Genomic DNA, 12,087 nt, shown 5'->3' on the forward strand with positions numbered 1-12,087 from the left:
GTAAAGTTACGGAATAATCGTCCGTGCACACTTAACGATTACACCCTGTATATTTCATACATAATGCATTAACATTTCATCTGGTAAAAATATAAAATTACAAACATAATATCTATTTATTACTGGATTTATCACTTATAACTTTTTATTTAGACTATCGTCTTACGATATTTTATCACAATACATTAATCCGTTTTACATAACATAGCTACAAACACATTCATATCAACTTTTGTTAGGATAATCTACGTAATTTAATAGCAAAACACAATTACGTTTATATTATAACTGCTTTGACATCAATAGCAGCTGTGGTGTAATGACCAGTAAAGATCATAATGGTTTGATAAAATTGCTTTGTGTGAATATTCAAATCTAATAACATGATTTTTGTACATATACTTGGATATGTGTATTATGATGGACTAGATTTCCGCCCGCAGCTTCGCCCGCGTTTTCATAGGAAAACCCGCATAGTTCCCGTTCCCGTGGGATTTCCGGGATAAAACCTATCCTATGTGTTAATCCAAGTTACCCTCTATATGTGTGCTAAATTTCATTGTAATCGGTTTTGTAGTATTTGCGCGAAAGAGTAACAAACACACACACACACATCCTCATAAACTTTCGCATTTATAATATTAGTAGGATTTGATAAAGAGTGATCAAATTTGTATGATAAAGAACATGAATTAAAGTCATGTGCTATAATAGTATGAGTAGATGAATTTTCCATATTTTATTGTACATTTTTCCCGCGGTCTCAGTTTAAGCAGAGTTTTTTTTTTCAGCGCATATTCGAAGAATAATAATCAAAACGAGGATGAGGATGGTGGAGTGTGTTAGCTATCTTTAGAAAATAATGTTATAACTAAGGCGTAAGAGGACGGTAGCAATACCCAGCACTGATTATTATAATCATACTAATATTATAAATGCGAAAGTTTGTGAGGATGGATGTGTGTGAGTGTGTGTGTTTGTTACTCTTTCACGGAAATACTACTTAACCGATTACAATGAAATTTAGCACATATATAGAGGGTATCTAGGACTAACACATAGGATAGGTTTTATCCCGAAAATCCCACGGCAACGGGAACTATGCGGGTTTTCCTTTGAAAACGCGGGCGAAGCCGCGGGCGGAAATCTAGTGGCTAATAAAACTACTGTGAATGGAACTTCAACCTGCTGGAATCTCTATGAAACAAAAACTATTCACCCAAGTATATCATAAGCCATAAACATGTGTACGACTGATAGAATTAATCGCCACTGCATGTTAGTTCCAATTTCCCCAACGCTCTCTAATTTGCAACTTTACCTGAACACTAGTCTTGGACTATTTGCATTTCGGAGGGTATTGCATTACGCTCGGTAGGTAACAAACTCGATCCCTGGCGGATATCTATAGAAAATTAATTAAAGCCGATATGAAACAGTTATGGCAGTATTGTCTCGCTTATAATGACCGTCGACAGCCGTTCCAGACTGTTATTAATTGTCTAATTTATAACCTCTGTGCGCCAAACGTTTATATCCGTTTGACAGTACTGATAGTGTAAGAGTCAGTGGTGCTTGTTCAGTTTTAATTATTAAAATGTGCTGATGTTCTTTAATATTGTAATATATCGAATCTCATGCAATAAATGGTATGATATTAGGCTTATCGAATTATAACTCACGATCATCTTATAATATGGTATCTTAAATTTTTGACATCACAGTCAAATGAAGAAAGAAAATTATTCAAAAGAACCTGCAGAATATGAAAAACGAATGAAGTATTGAATTAAATATTTGTTTATTGAGAAGATATTATTTCAGAAAATATACAATGATTTTTTCCAGCTTTAAGCGTAATTTTCAGCAGATACATCTATTTAATTACCTTATCAATTATTATACACAAGGCAAAAACAATTTATCTATGTAACTCTTTACGTTGAAACATTAAATTTTCCTTTTGTTTTTTACACTTTTCAATAGAAGATTTATTTTATATTTGTTGTGATAATTAAATAGCACCCTTCTTGATTCTTGAACGGCATTACGTTTTTATTCGTTCAGAAACAAACAACTTTACATAAAAAAGACTCGATAATCCATCGTCAGCTCTGAGCCTACACTAGAAGCACAGTTTAGTGCTTAGATGGATAGTCGACACTGAACCCGATTTATGGACAGTAACTGCGGACGAATGGCATAGTTTGTCCCGTTTCATTTATTGCTATGTAGCTTTAAAATGTTATCATTAATCTGTGTCCAGTTCTAAAAATACATCGATTTTGATTATCTCTGGTTAGGCTTTTGAATTTTGTAATTGGAGGTGTGTTTCTTTCATATTGAGATGGGTTTTTAGTTTATGTTGCATTGTAGTGGTATAAAAATATGATACAAACAAAAAATATAATGCCTGTAGAGTATTGTAGATATAATTATCACTACATAGTATAAAACAAAGTCGCTTTCTCTGTTTTTTTGTCCCTATGTCCGCATGTATGCTTAAATCTTTAAAACTACGCAACGGATTTTGATGCGGTTTTTTTTAATAGATAGAGTGATTCAAGAGGAAGGTTTTAGTAAATAATTTATTATGTTTCAGCCAAAGCGGGCGAAACCGCGGGCGGAAAGCTAGTGTATTATAAATAATTACAGAAAATAGACACCGAATAGGTGTTGATATACTATAATAATTTAAGTCTATAGTTTTAGGATATTAATAGTAATACATAAATACATAATTTAATATTTTGGAAATTATGGTAGAGTTTCCTTAATCTATCGATACCGTATATATTTAATTACGATCGGAAAAGGTGTGTTGATTCAGGAGAAATAATATGTTATTTTATTTTATTTCTGATTAGGGAATAAGTATGTATTTATGATATCTAATTATATGGGACTTAACTATTTAATTCTCTATGTATAGGTAACATAAATTATCCTATATTGGGAGGACGTAGATGTTGTGTACATGCACGAATATTCTAAAATTATGACTTGAAGTTTTCGATTTTATTGTATGAAATAAACTATTTTATTACAATAAGAATTTATATAAATTGCTCTATAGTATAAACGTGTACCTACGTTAAATAAAAAAAATATTTATATATATTTCTTCACACTTTTACATTTGTTTAGGGAATAAATCACCCTCATATACGTTATTATTACTTTTGCAAGTTACTCAACAATTTTCAAGGAACTACACGTGTGCTAGAATTCGAACGGTGAAGGAAAACATCGTGAGGAAACCGACATGTCGAAGAATCAAAAGTTCGACGACATGTGTCATCCGCCAACCCGCACTTGGCCAGCGTGGTGGATTATGGCCTGTACCCTCATAGGAGGCCCGTGTCCCAGCAGTGGGAACGTATATGGGCTGATGATGATGATGATGATGACACGTGTGCTAACTTCTGAGTACACAAACGTAATATTATGATATGTATATTATGTTTTAATTGTAAATAGGAAGAAAAGTTGAAATTTATAGTTGACTAGCTTTACACTGTGGCCCGCATTGTATGGTTAAGAACCAACGATTTTATTTTAAACTATTTAAATAATATAAATGTAAAATTCTCGTGTGTTTGTTACTAAATTCTTTCGAAACGGCTTGACCAATTTTCAAGAGACTTCAGGAAATGCTCTCATTTTTAAACAAAACTTCTGTTGACTGAATGAACAGATTTTGGTGATTCTTTAAAAAAAAAACTGGTGTCTACCGAATGCTTCGATATGATAGTTGATCTAGTTCTGAAAATTTGAAGGCGGTTTAGTATTTGTAAAAAAAATATATTTTTATGACTTTGTCCTACCGAATATAATTCTGAGAACAGTCAGACATTATTATATAGAAATTAGAAAGCATATTTCCATGACTTGTAAAATTGTAGCCCTAAAATGGCAGCCACAAATCAGTAAATATAATTTCGAGAGGGGTTGCCAAGACGTCAAAAATATTTCATTTTATTATCCATTATTCACAATTCCCTGTTTTAAGAGCACTTAACATAGTCTAAAAAGAGACATCAAAGACCATTTAAGACTTGTGCCAAGTCTGTAATTACTAGCTTTTAGCTATCTGAAATTAATTTATTTCTATGTTATTTAGTTACGTTTATGTTTATAAATGTTAAATGGTGTATTAATTTGTGATTATGTTACGAATTAGGAGAACGTAGAAAAAGTTATTATGTCCTTCCACGGTCCCACCGACGTATCCAGAATTTTATAGGCACCATAATAATATGAAGTTATGCAGATTTTAGTTCTACATCTCGTAATATTATAGTCTTGCTGAGTCATTATTATTTTTTGTGACTAAAATACGTATTTTATAATATCGCATCGCATCTACCTATATTTTGGCTTTTTCGTTTTCCATCATTACACAGAGCACAATTTGTTTTTAAAGTGACGTTTTTTTTTTGTTTTATTACTAATAATTGTGCAAATTACGTTCTGTTAAAATCTTTTCGAGTCGACATAAAATTACCTCCATTAAACAATAGCGCGTGAAAATGACACGTTGCTATGAAAATTTAAAAAGGATTGAAGATTCTATCTATTACTATTAATTAAACAAATATATAATAAAAACTTCCTTTAATGTTAATAATTGAAATTCACTTCATCTCTCAATATCTCACAGATACCTTATATTTTAAACTATTATTCGTCTTCGTATTCTTCTTTCTTTATAAATATAACACAGAACACACCTTAAAACTACTATGAAAAAATTGTCATATAAAAATAGATAAAGTTCAATCTTTATTCCTAAAGATATAAATAGCAGAAGGATTACAATAGTCACAATCACACACTGTAAAATCCGTTTTCTCTCGGCAGGCGTCAATTTTTGTTTGTCGCAGTAACAATGGCTCCTTGACTTCTGTAGTCTCCTTGTGCGACGTGTGTATTGTTCTAGTTGATTCCGACTTCCTTAAGAATATGCGCGCCTGGTACCTGCTTTCTTTTTGTAATGAAAGATAATTTACAACATTGTTTTTTTTGAAGTGAAAACTTCTTTAGCGGCGTTGAGCACTTTTTCTGTAATGGGTATAAAATCTTAAACTCGCGTCAGGACACGTGACCTGATCGAAAAAGCGTAAGACGGATGGAGAGTAGACAGCTATCCCCTCTCTACTACGCGCGTTTTCACTTCTGCCGGCACTCCCGGAGTGCAACCCGTCTTTTTTTTAAGTTGGGTCGTCATTCTTAATTCTTTACAGTAAATTAATTGACGTCATTACTTTTAAATAAAGTTTTGAGAGTAAATGTTCGAAGATTAGTTTATAAGTTATATACGTGTGTGTCTATATAGTGAATATTAAGTTAAATTCTGCTCGCTTGGTACGTGCTTTCCTTTTTTCGTCGGCATTAATTAAATATAAAATCTAGATATTAATTTATTCGAAAATTTCAATAAGCAGGGAGTATTTATTTTTAAGCTATTGCATAGCTTTTATCTCAGACTTTGAGCGCGATGACCGAATGTAAAAATTCCGTAACGAAAAAACCTAACACTAAGCGGCACAGCGATGCGATGCTATGCAATAGCCTTAACGCGGCAGTCCTCGAGTGCCACACGTATTTTTATACTCGACTTTAAAAAAGAGGTTCTCAATTCGACTTTTCTCGAAGTTCGACCATCTTCATTCCTCCTTGATATAAACTACGGAAATCACATCTCTAAGGCAACCTTTTATTGAGTATTTTATCCGAATAATATTTGTAACTGAATTTGGTAATCAACATATTATTTGTATTTCACTAACCTTTTCCATATACAATAAAGGTTTAGCGATAAAAATAACAAAACTGCGAAGTATTATGGCCGAAATAATGCTTTCATCTGTAAATCCGGAACTCCATTCATCACAATATTTATAGAGCGCTGAGTTGCACATCTTAGTCTGAGATCTCACGGGAGATTTGCGTATTTATAAATTTTTAAAAGTTTTAACTCTTTCATCTTTTTCTTTTCAATTGTCTAAACTAAAGGCATTTTTTGTTTGTAATCTATAGTTTTGTAGTAATAATTATAAATAATTTAATTACGTTTTAGACATATTACAGTGTTTGAAATGATTTCAATGTTTCAGTGGGAAAATAGTTACAGTTCCAATTCATATCTCTACCAAATTTCATGTTTATCCAAAACTATTTTAGCGTAAAAGAGACATATAGCATAATATGTTATAGAGAGAGATGTAATCATCCAACCATCCTTCATTACAAACTAAAATGTTTATAATATTGTCAAAATTGTAACGAAATACTAAATTGCGAACATATCGTTCTAATTCCAGCCAGATCTCGGACTATCACGTACTATCGATACAACATATCAAAACTAAAACAATAGATACGCAAAGATTCAAAAGCAAATTGAAACTTTATTCTTCGAAAACATAACGTTTGAAAATTCCCGAAGTAGCAATCAATAAAGTGTGGCACGGCTCCAAGTGTAATACGAGTGACTCATAATTCAAGGGGCATATCTGTGCCCCGGGGTGTATGCGCACTGTGGTTGACGCGCTACGTTGTTCGAACACACGTCATACCTGTGTGAGAAAGATTCCACGACAGCTCGACTAGCTGGCTAGTATTGGCTCCAAGTAATATGAGTGTCTCATAATTCAAGGGGCATCTCTGTGCCCCGGAGTGTTTGCGCTGTGGTTGACGTGCGTCTGAACGTTGTGCGTTACACGTGTCACACCTGTGCGAGAAGAAATCCATGACAATTCAAGTTCCGTGACTCGTAGTAATTACAGTACCACGAGAAGGTTTTTCTTTGTATTGGATAAGTTAATGTTATTGTATAATAAATTATGTACTTAAAAAAGTTCATTTTTTGTTTTCTTTCAAGTAGAACTTAAATTATTTACACTATGTGACTTAATACTAACCTGGACCTGACAAAAAAAACACGCTTAGAATCAGACTTCACATAGATTAGGTACCTTTAACAAACATCCTCTCTCAAAATACATACTATATTTACATAGAGCACGGAAACATTACAAGAAATACGTCCCAAAAATGAAATAAACTTTTGGATATGTCGCGTCGAATCGCATGTGGAACCCAACAGTGCGTGAAGAGCCTGCGCATAGCTGCTTAGTTGAAACTTTACCTGTATCAGTCTTGATTTATCACGTACGTAACAAGCTCCCGCCGCAACTATCTAGTTATTTGATTCTCTTACATTGTTCAAACACCAAGAAATATGCGAGACGGCGTATATTCTCCGCGATATCCGTGAAAATGGAGAGAAGTTTTCAGAAGAATTTTAGTAAATAACTAAGTGCAATCTATAAGTTTATTTATTTAAGTTTTTATCATTGATGTGATTTATAATTGTTAGAAACGTTTTAAGATTAAAAAAAAAAAGAAAATATTGTTAGGAGGTTCCCCTTTGGCTTTAGGTACTGTATAGTGTAGAGACATCACAACCTGCAATCGAATTTCTTGTAAATTAGGTTTTAAATTAAAAAATTAAATGTGTCAAAAATTATAACAGCTTGTTTTTAAAACTGGGCACCAAGGACCTATTTAACATACGAACGAAGGGAGAAGTCAAATCCCAAACTATCCCTGTCATAAATAACAAAATTTACAGTCTGCAAATATTCCAGAAAGATTCAAATAAATATAAAACATAACATTGACTATGAACCGATTCTTGGCCTGTCTTACTCAACCGAGTAATAATAATAAATAGGGGTTAGATCTAAACGGTTCGTTTTCTGTGAAAATATTTTCACGTTTAACCGAGATCGAATAATTTCAGATATTCGAGAAACGTACAAAAATGCGAATAAATAAACTCGATTTGCACAATGAAAATATCTTTATGATATAAAAAGTTTATGCCGATTGTATAAGAAACGTACCGGTATGATAATATATGGATGAATGCTATTTTTTGTTTAAATTATTAAGGACTAGATTTCCGCCCGCGGCTTCGCCCGCGTTTTCAAAGGAAAACCCGCATAGTTCCCGTTCCCGTGGGATTTCCGGGATAAAACCTATCCTATGTGTTAATCCAAGTTACCCTCTATATGTGTGCTAAATTTCATTGTAATCGGTTCAGTAGTTTTTACGTGAAAGAGTAACAAACATCCATACATCCATACAAACTTTCGCCTTTATAATAGTATTAAGAAAGATTAAGATTTGTTATTGTTATAATACTATCAATTACCTACTACCTATTAACCCCAATAATTTAATTAACTTAGCAGAGAATATTGGTAGTTTATGTTGGATTTAACTTTTCCATTACCATGATGTACGATGAATATTTATATAATTTAAATAGTAGCCCCCGGTTTTATCCGCACTGCTCCTCTCCTGTTGTTCTAAGCGTGATGTTAAGCCTTCCTCGATAAATGTAATGTTTTTCTCCATTCGAACCGCTAGGGACTGGAACGCGCTTCCTGAATCTGTGTTCCCCGACGAGTACAATATTGGGGTCTTCAAGAGAAGAGTGAACCGGTACCTACTAGGGAAGCGCGTACCATCTTAGACCGCATCTTAGCTTTCCATCAGGCGAGATTGCGGTCAAGCGCTTCCCTATCTTAAGTAAAAAATAAAAAAAAGTGTCTAAAAGTGAAATATTTTTTTTTTAATCGGACCCGTTGTTCCTGAGATTAGCGAATTCAAGCAAATAAAGAAACCAACTATATATAGCTGTATAATAGTAGTGATTATGCCGCTATGCGTTTATTAATAAATAATCAGACTATCTACATTATCTTTTCCATTTTCTTATAAAAGTTAGATCAAAGTAAACGTTACCACATTGCTCTCAAATAAAACAACATGCTATTTCCTCTTAAATAAACTATGATTGCATTGGAAAACAAGCAAACAGTTAAGAGACTGAGCGATTTCAACTTTATTATTTTTACTGAAGTAGCTGTACATTTAAGCTCTTCAGTACGTTAAGCAGATTATCGTTGACGGAACTGAAAGCATGTGGATGCCACTTTGTACAGTAGAATCAAAATCTATACAAGCTAGTAAATAATAAACTTATATTTCAAAATTGACATTTTAATTTTAAATATTTAACGAACTTTCTTTAATAACATCACGAAGTATTAAACTTACTAATACTACTATTACGATTATTATATATGAAAATTATTCTTGACATTATCCCAAGCGTAAACATAAGAAGGAATTTTTCCCTGACGCGGACGGCTAGATTAAGGGAATATTAAATTATAATGTCATTACTACAAAGTGAGCTCGTGTATAAAATATTTTTACTTATTTTTCAGATATTCGAAACGATGTATACGAACAGCGATTATGAAATATTCTTTTACAAAATGAGAATCTCAAATAAATTGATATAGAAAGGAATCTGAAGAAGACTATTCATGCAATGAAACTACTTGAGAGTTCTTAGAGGTAATATTTATTTAAGGTTAATTACAGCTAGTTACAAAACTCGTAAATATTATCTTTATCATCAAAACCTAAATCACCTAAACATTTCGGTCTTTAAAAAGAAAACTACAAAAAGATCCAAGCAAAAAGATCCGAAAATTGTCCATTTGTCACTTTTTAAATTGAAAATGAAATGAAATTATCATCATCTTTAACAACAGCAATCGTCATCAGAAATTCTAACTAAATCTCTATCTTTTTTTCATTGCCATAAATGATAAGATAATTCTGTACACAAACAACACTCAACCATGAAGATTAACGTTTAAGCGGTTAGTATCGAATACCGCTAGACCAAGCTATACCCAACCATAGACTTCAAGAGTAATTTCAAGCTGTAATCACGATATTAATGGCCAACACACATGACTAATCGCCAGTCCTCACAGGTGATACAAAATTGATGCTTCACCGAGCTGGCTTGCTAATGGATAACACTTATCAAGTCTTTAGCGAATGAAAACTTAATTTTACGCTGAGCCATGAATTTGGGAAAGTATTATTTAATGGTGATGCTTGTTATTAATGCTTTGATGCAGATTTGTGTTATATAATATAAACGTATTCACTTTGGATTATTTAATAAATGTTGTGTCAATGTTTGAAAATGAGTAGGTACCTATACCATCATAAGTTACTGAGTTTATCTGTAAAATTTAAATTAAGGAATACACTTTGTAGTCTTGTGTCCAATTTAGTTATATAGGAGATGCATTCTACAGCTATTAAATTGATCAACTTTGTTGGTTACGGGTAAGTTGGTATGTAGAAAGGCTTATTGCCCTAACGGTCTGACATATTTTATGTTGTATTGTTTATCAGAAGCTTTTGATTGTACGCTCATCATTGCAGATAATTGTGGATATTTCGTGCGGTTTATTGTACCTACTAAATAAATTATAAAATGTTCTCTAATTGTTTCAATTCAAGAAGAAAAGTGTAAACTAATAGTTTAAAACTATTAGCAGTGCTTTCCACAACATAAATAAAAGATGTTATAAAAAGGAATGCTTCGCACTTTTTCCTACAATCCACTTTCTTCTTTATGCAAAGAAAAATTCCAGAGTGTATTAAATTATACACACAAAAAAGTTTTATAAATAAAATAAATAAAAATAAAATATTGTTTACTAGCTGAGCCTTGCTTAGCTGTTCTTCGCGGTTTTACCCGCATTGCTCCGTTCCTATTGGTCTTAGCGTGATGATATATAGCCTATTGCCTTCCTCGATAAATGGGCTATCTAATACCGAAGTAATTTTTCAAATCGGGCCAGTGATTCCTGAGATTAGCGCGTTCCAACAAACAGCAGCATTTTCAGCTTTATATTAAAAAAAGTATAAATAATGTATAAATAATGTAATAATAAAAGTGTAGATGTAGATTAATGTAGCTAGAAGCCGAGAAAAATCCCATTCAATCTCCAAGTTTCGAGCAAACATTTTTAAACATGCAATATCATTTAGGCCGGGATGATTTTAATCTTAACTACAAGACTCACTAATTACTCTGCCATAAATCTTCTCTTAGTTAATTACTTAAGCGTGATAGAGCAGGTATTCAGTAAAGCCCATTTATTTTGTATCATCTGGGAGGAATATTTGTCATATAGTCCTTCTACGTTGATGTTGAGACGAGGTTTACAATTTGCCTTACATTATACAAGAATATTGCCTTTTCTATTGTAGTAGAATTATATTCTAGAGTACCGTTTTAAGTGGGTATTATACGTTCATAAATAAATGGAATGGATCATTTCTTAACGTATTTTATTCAAAGGAAGTTTGCTCTGAATTGTTTACGTGTTTTTTAACACATTTTTTGTTTATTTCATTTATATATTTAACTTACAGAATATATCTAACTGGGCTGAGTCTCGTAGTAAGAATGGTAATAATTTAAATGTATTTTATTCATATGTAACATCACTTATTAATATAAGAAGACATTCATGTACATTAGGTAATTTTTATAATTTTTATTAAGGTATTATGCAATTAGCTTTTATCTCAAACTTTGAGCGCGGCGACCTAATGTAAAAATTCCGTAACGAAAAAATCTAACACCACCCACTCCAACCGGCACAGCGATGCGATGCTATGCAATAGCTTTACCGCGGCACCCCTCGAGTGCCACACGTATTTTTTTAATACAAAAACGTTTATAAGAGTTAAAAAACTTTTATGAAACCACGGTAAAAGTGAAACTGTTCGAACGGTTCCGAACACTGCTTTGTGTAGCGCATGTCGCGTGACGGTCGGCTGCCGAGTAGGTATGGTCTACTCGGCAGCCGCGATACACGCGACATGCGTTACACAGACCACAAAGTTTGAGACGATGTAATAAAAGTTTCACTTTAAAAACATAAGTACCTACATTGGGAATTTATTTATTTATTTATATAAGGGAATATAAGGGATTAGACTAAGACCGAGTCTGAAATATCTAGATAACCGTAAGAAAGTTCTCAGTTTTTCGATAAAGATCTTTTCGAACTTGTGTGACCTTTACTATCACTCGATGTCCAATAGAGGTCGTATTTATTGAGAAAATAATATTATAAGAATCAACAACCAATGAAAACTTACAAAAATTAAAATGCATTTTAT

Source organism: Colias eurytheme, chromosome 26, assembly GCF_061535395.1.
Source record: "Colias eurytheme isolate Ceu_HAF_F1 chromosome 26, ilColEury1 Martin Lab GWU primary, whole genome shotgun sequence".
NCBI classification, from domain to species: domain Eukaryota; kingdom Metazoa; phylum Arthropoda; class Insecta; order Lepidoptera; family Pieridae; genus Colias; species Colias eurytheme.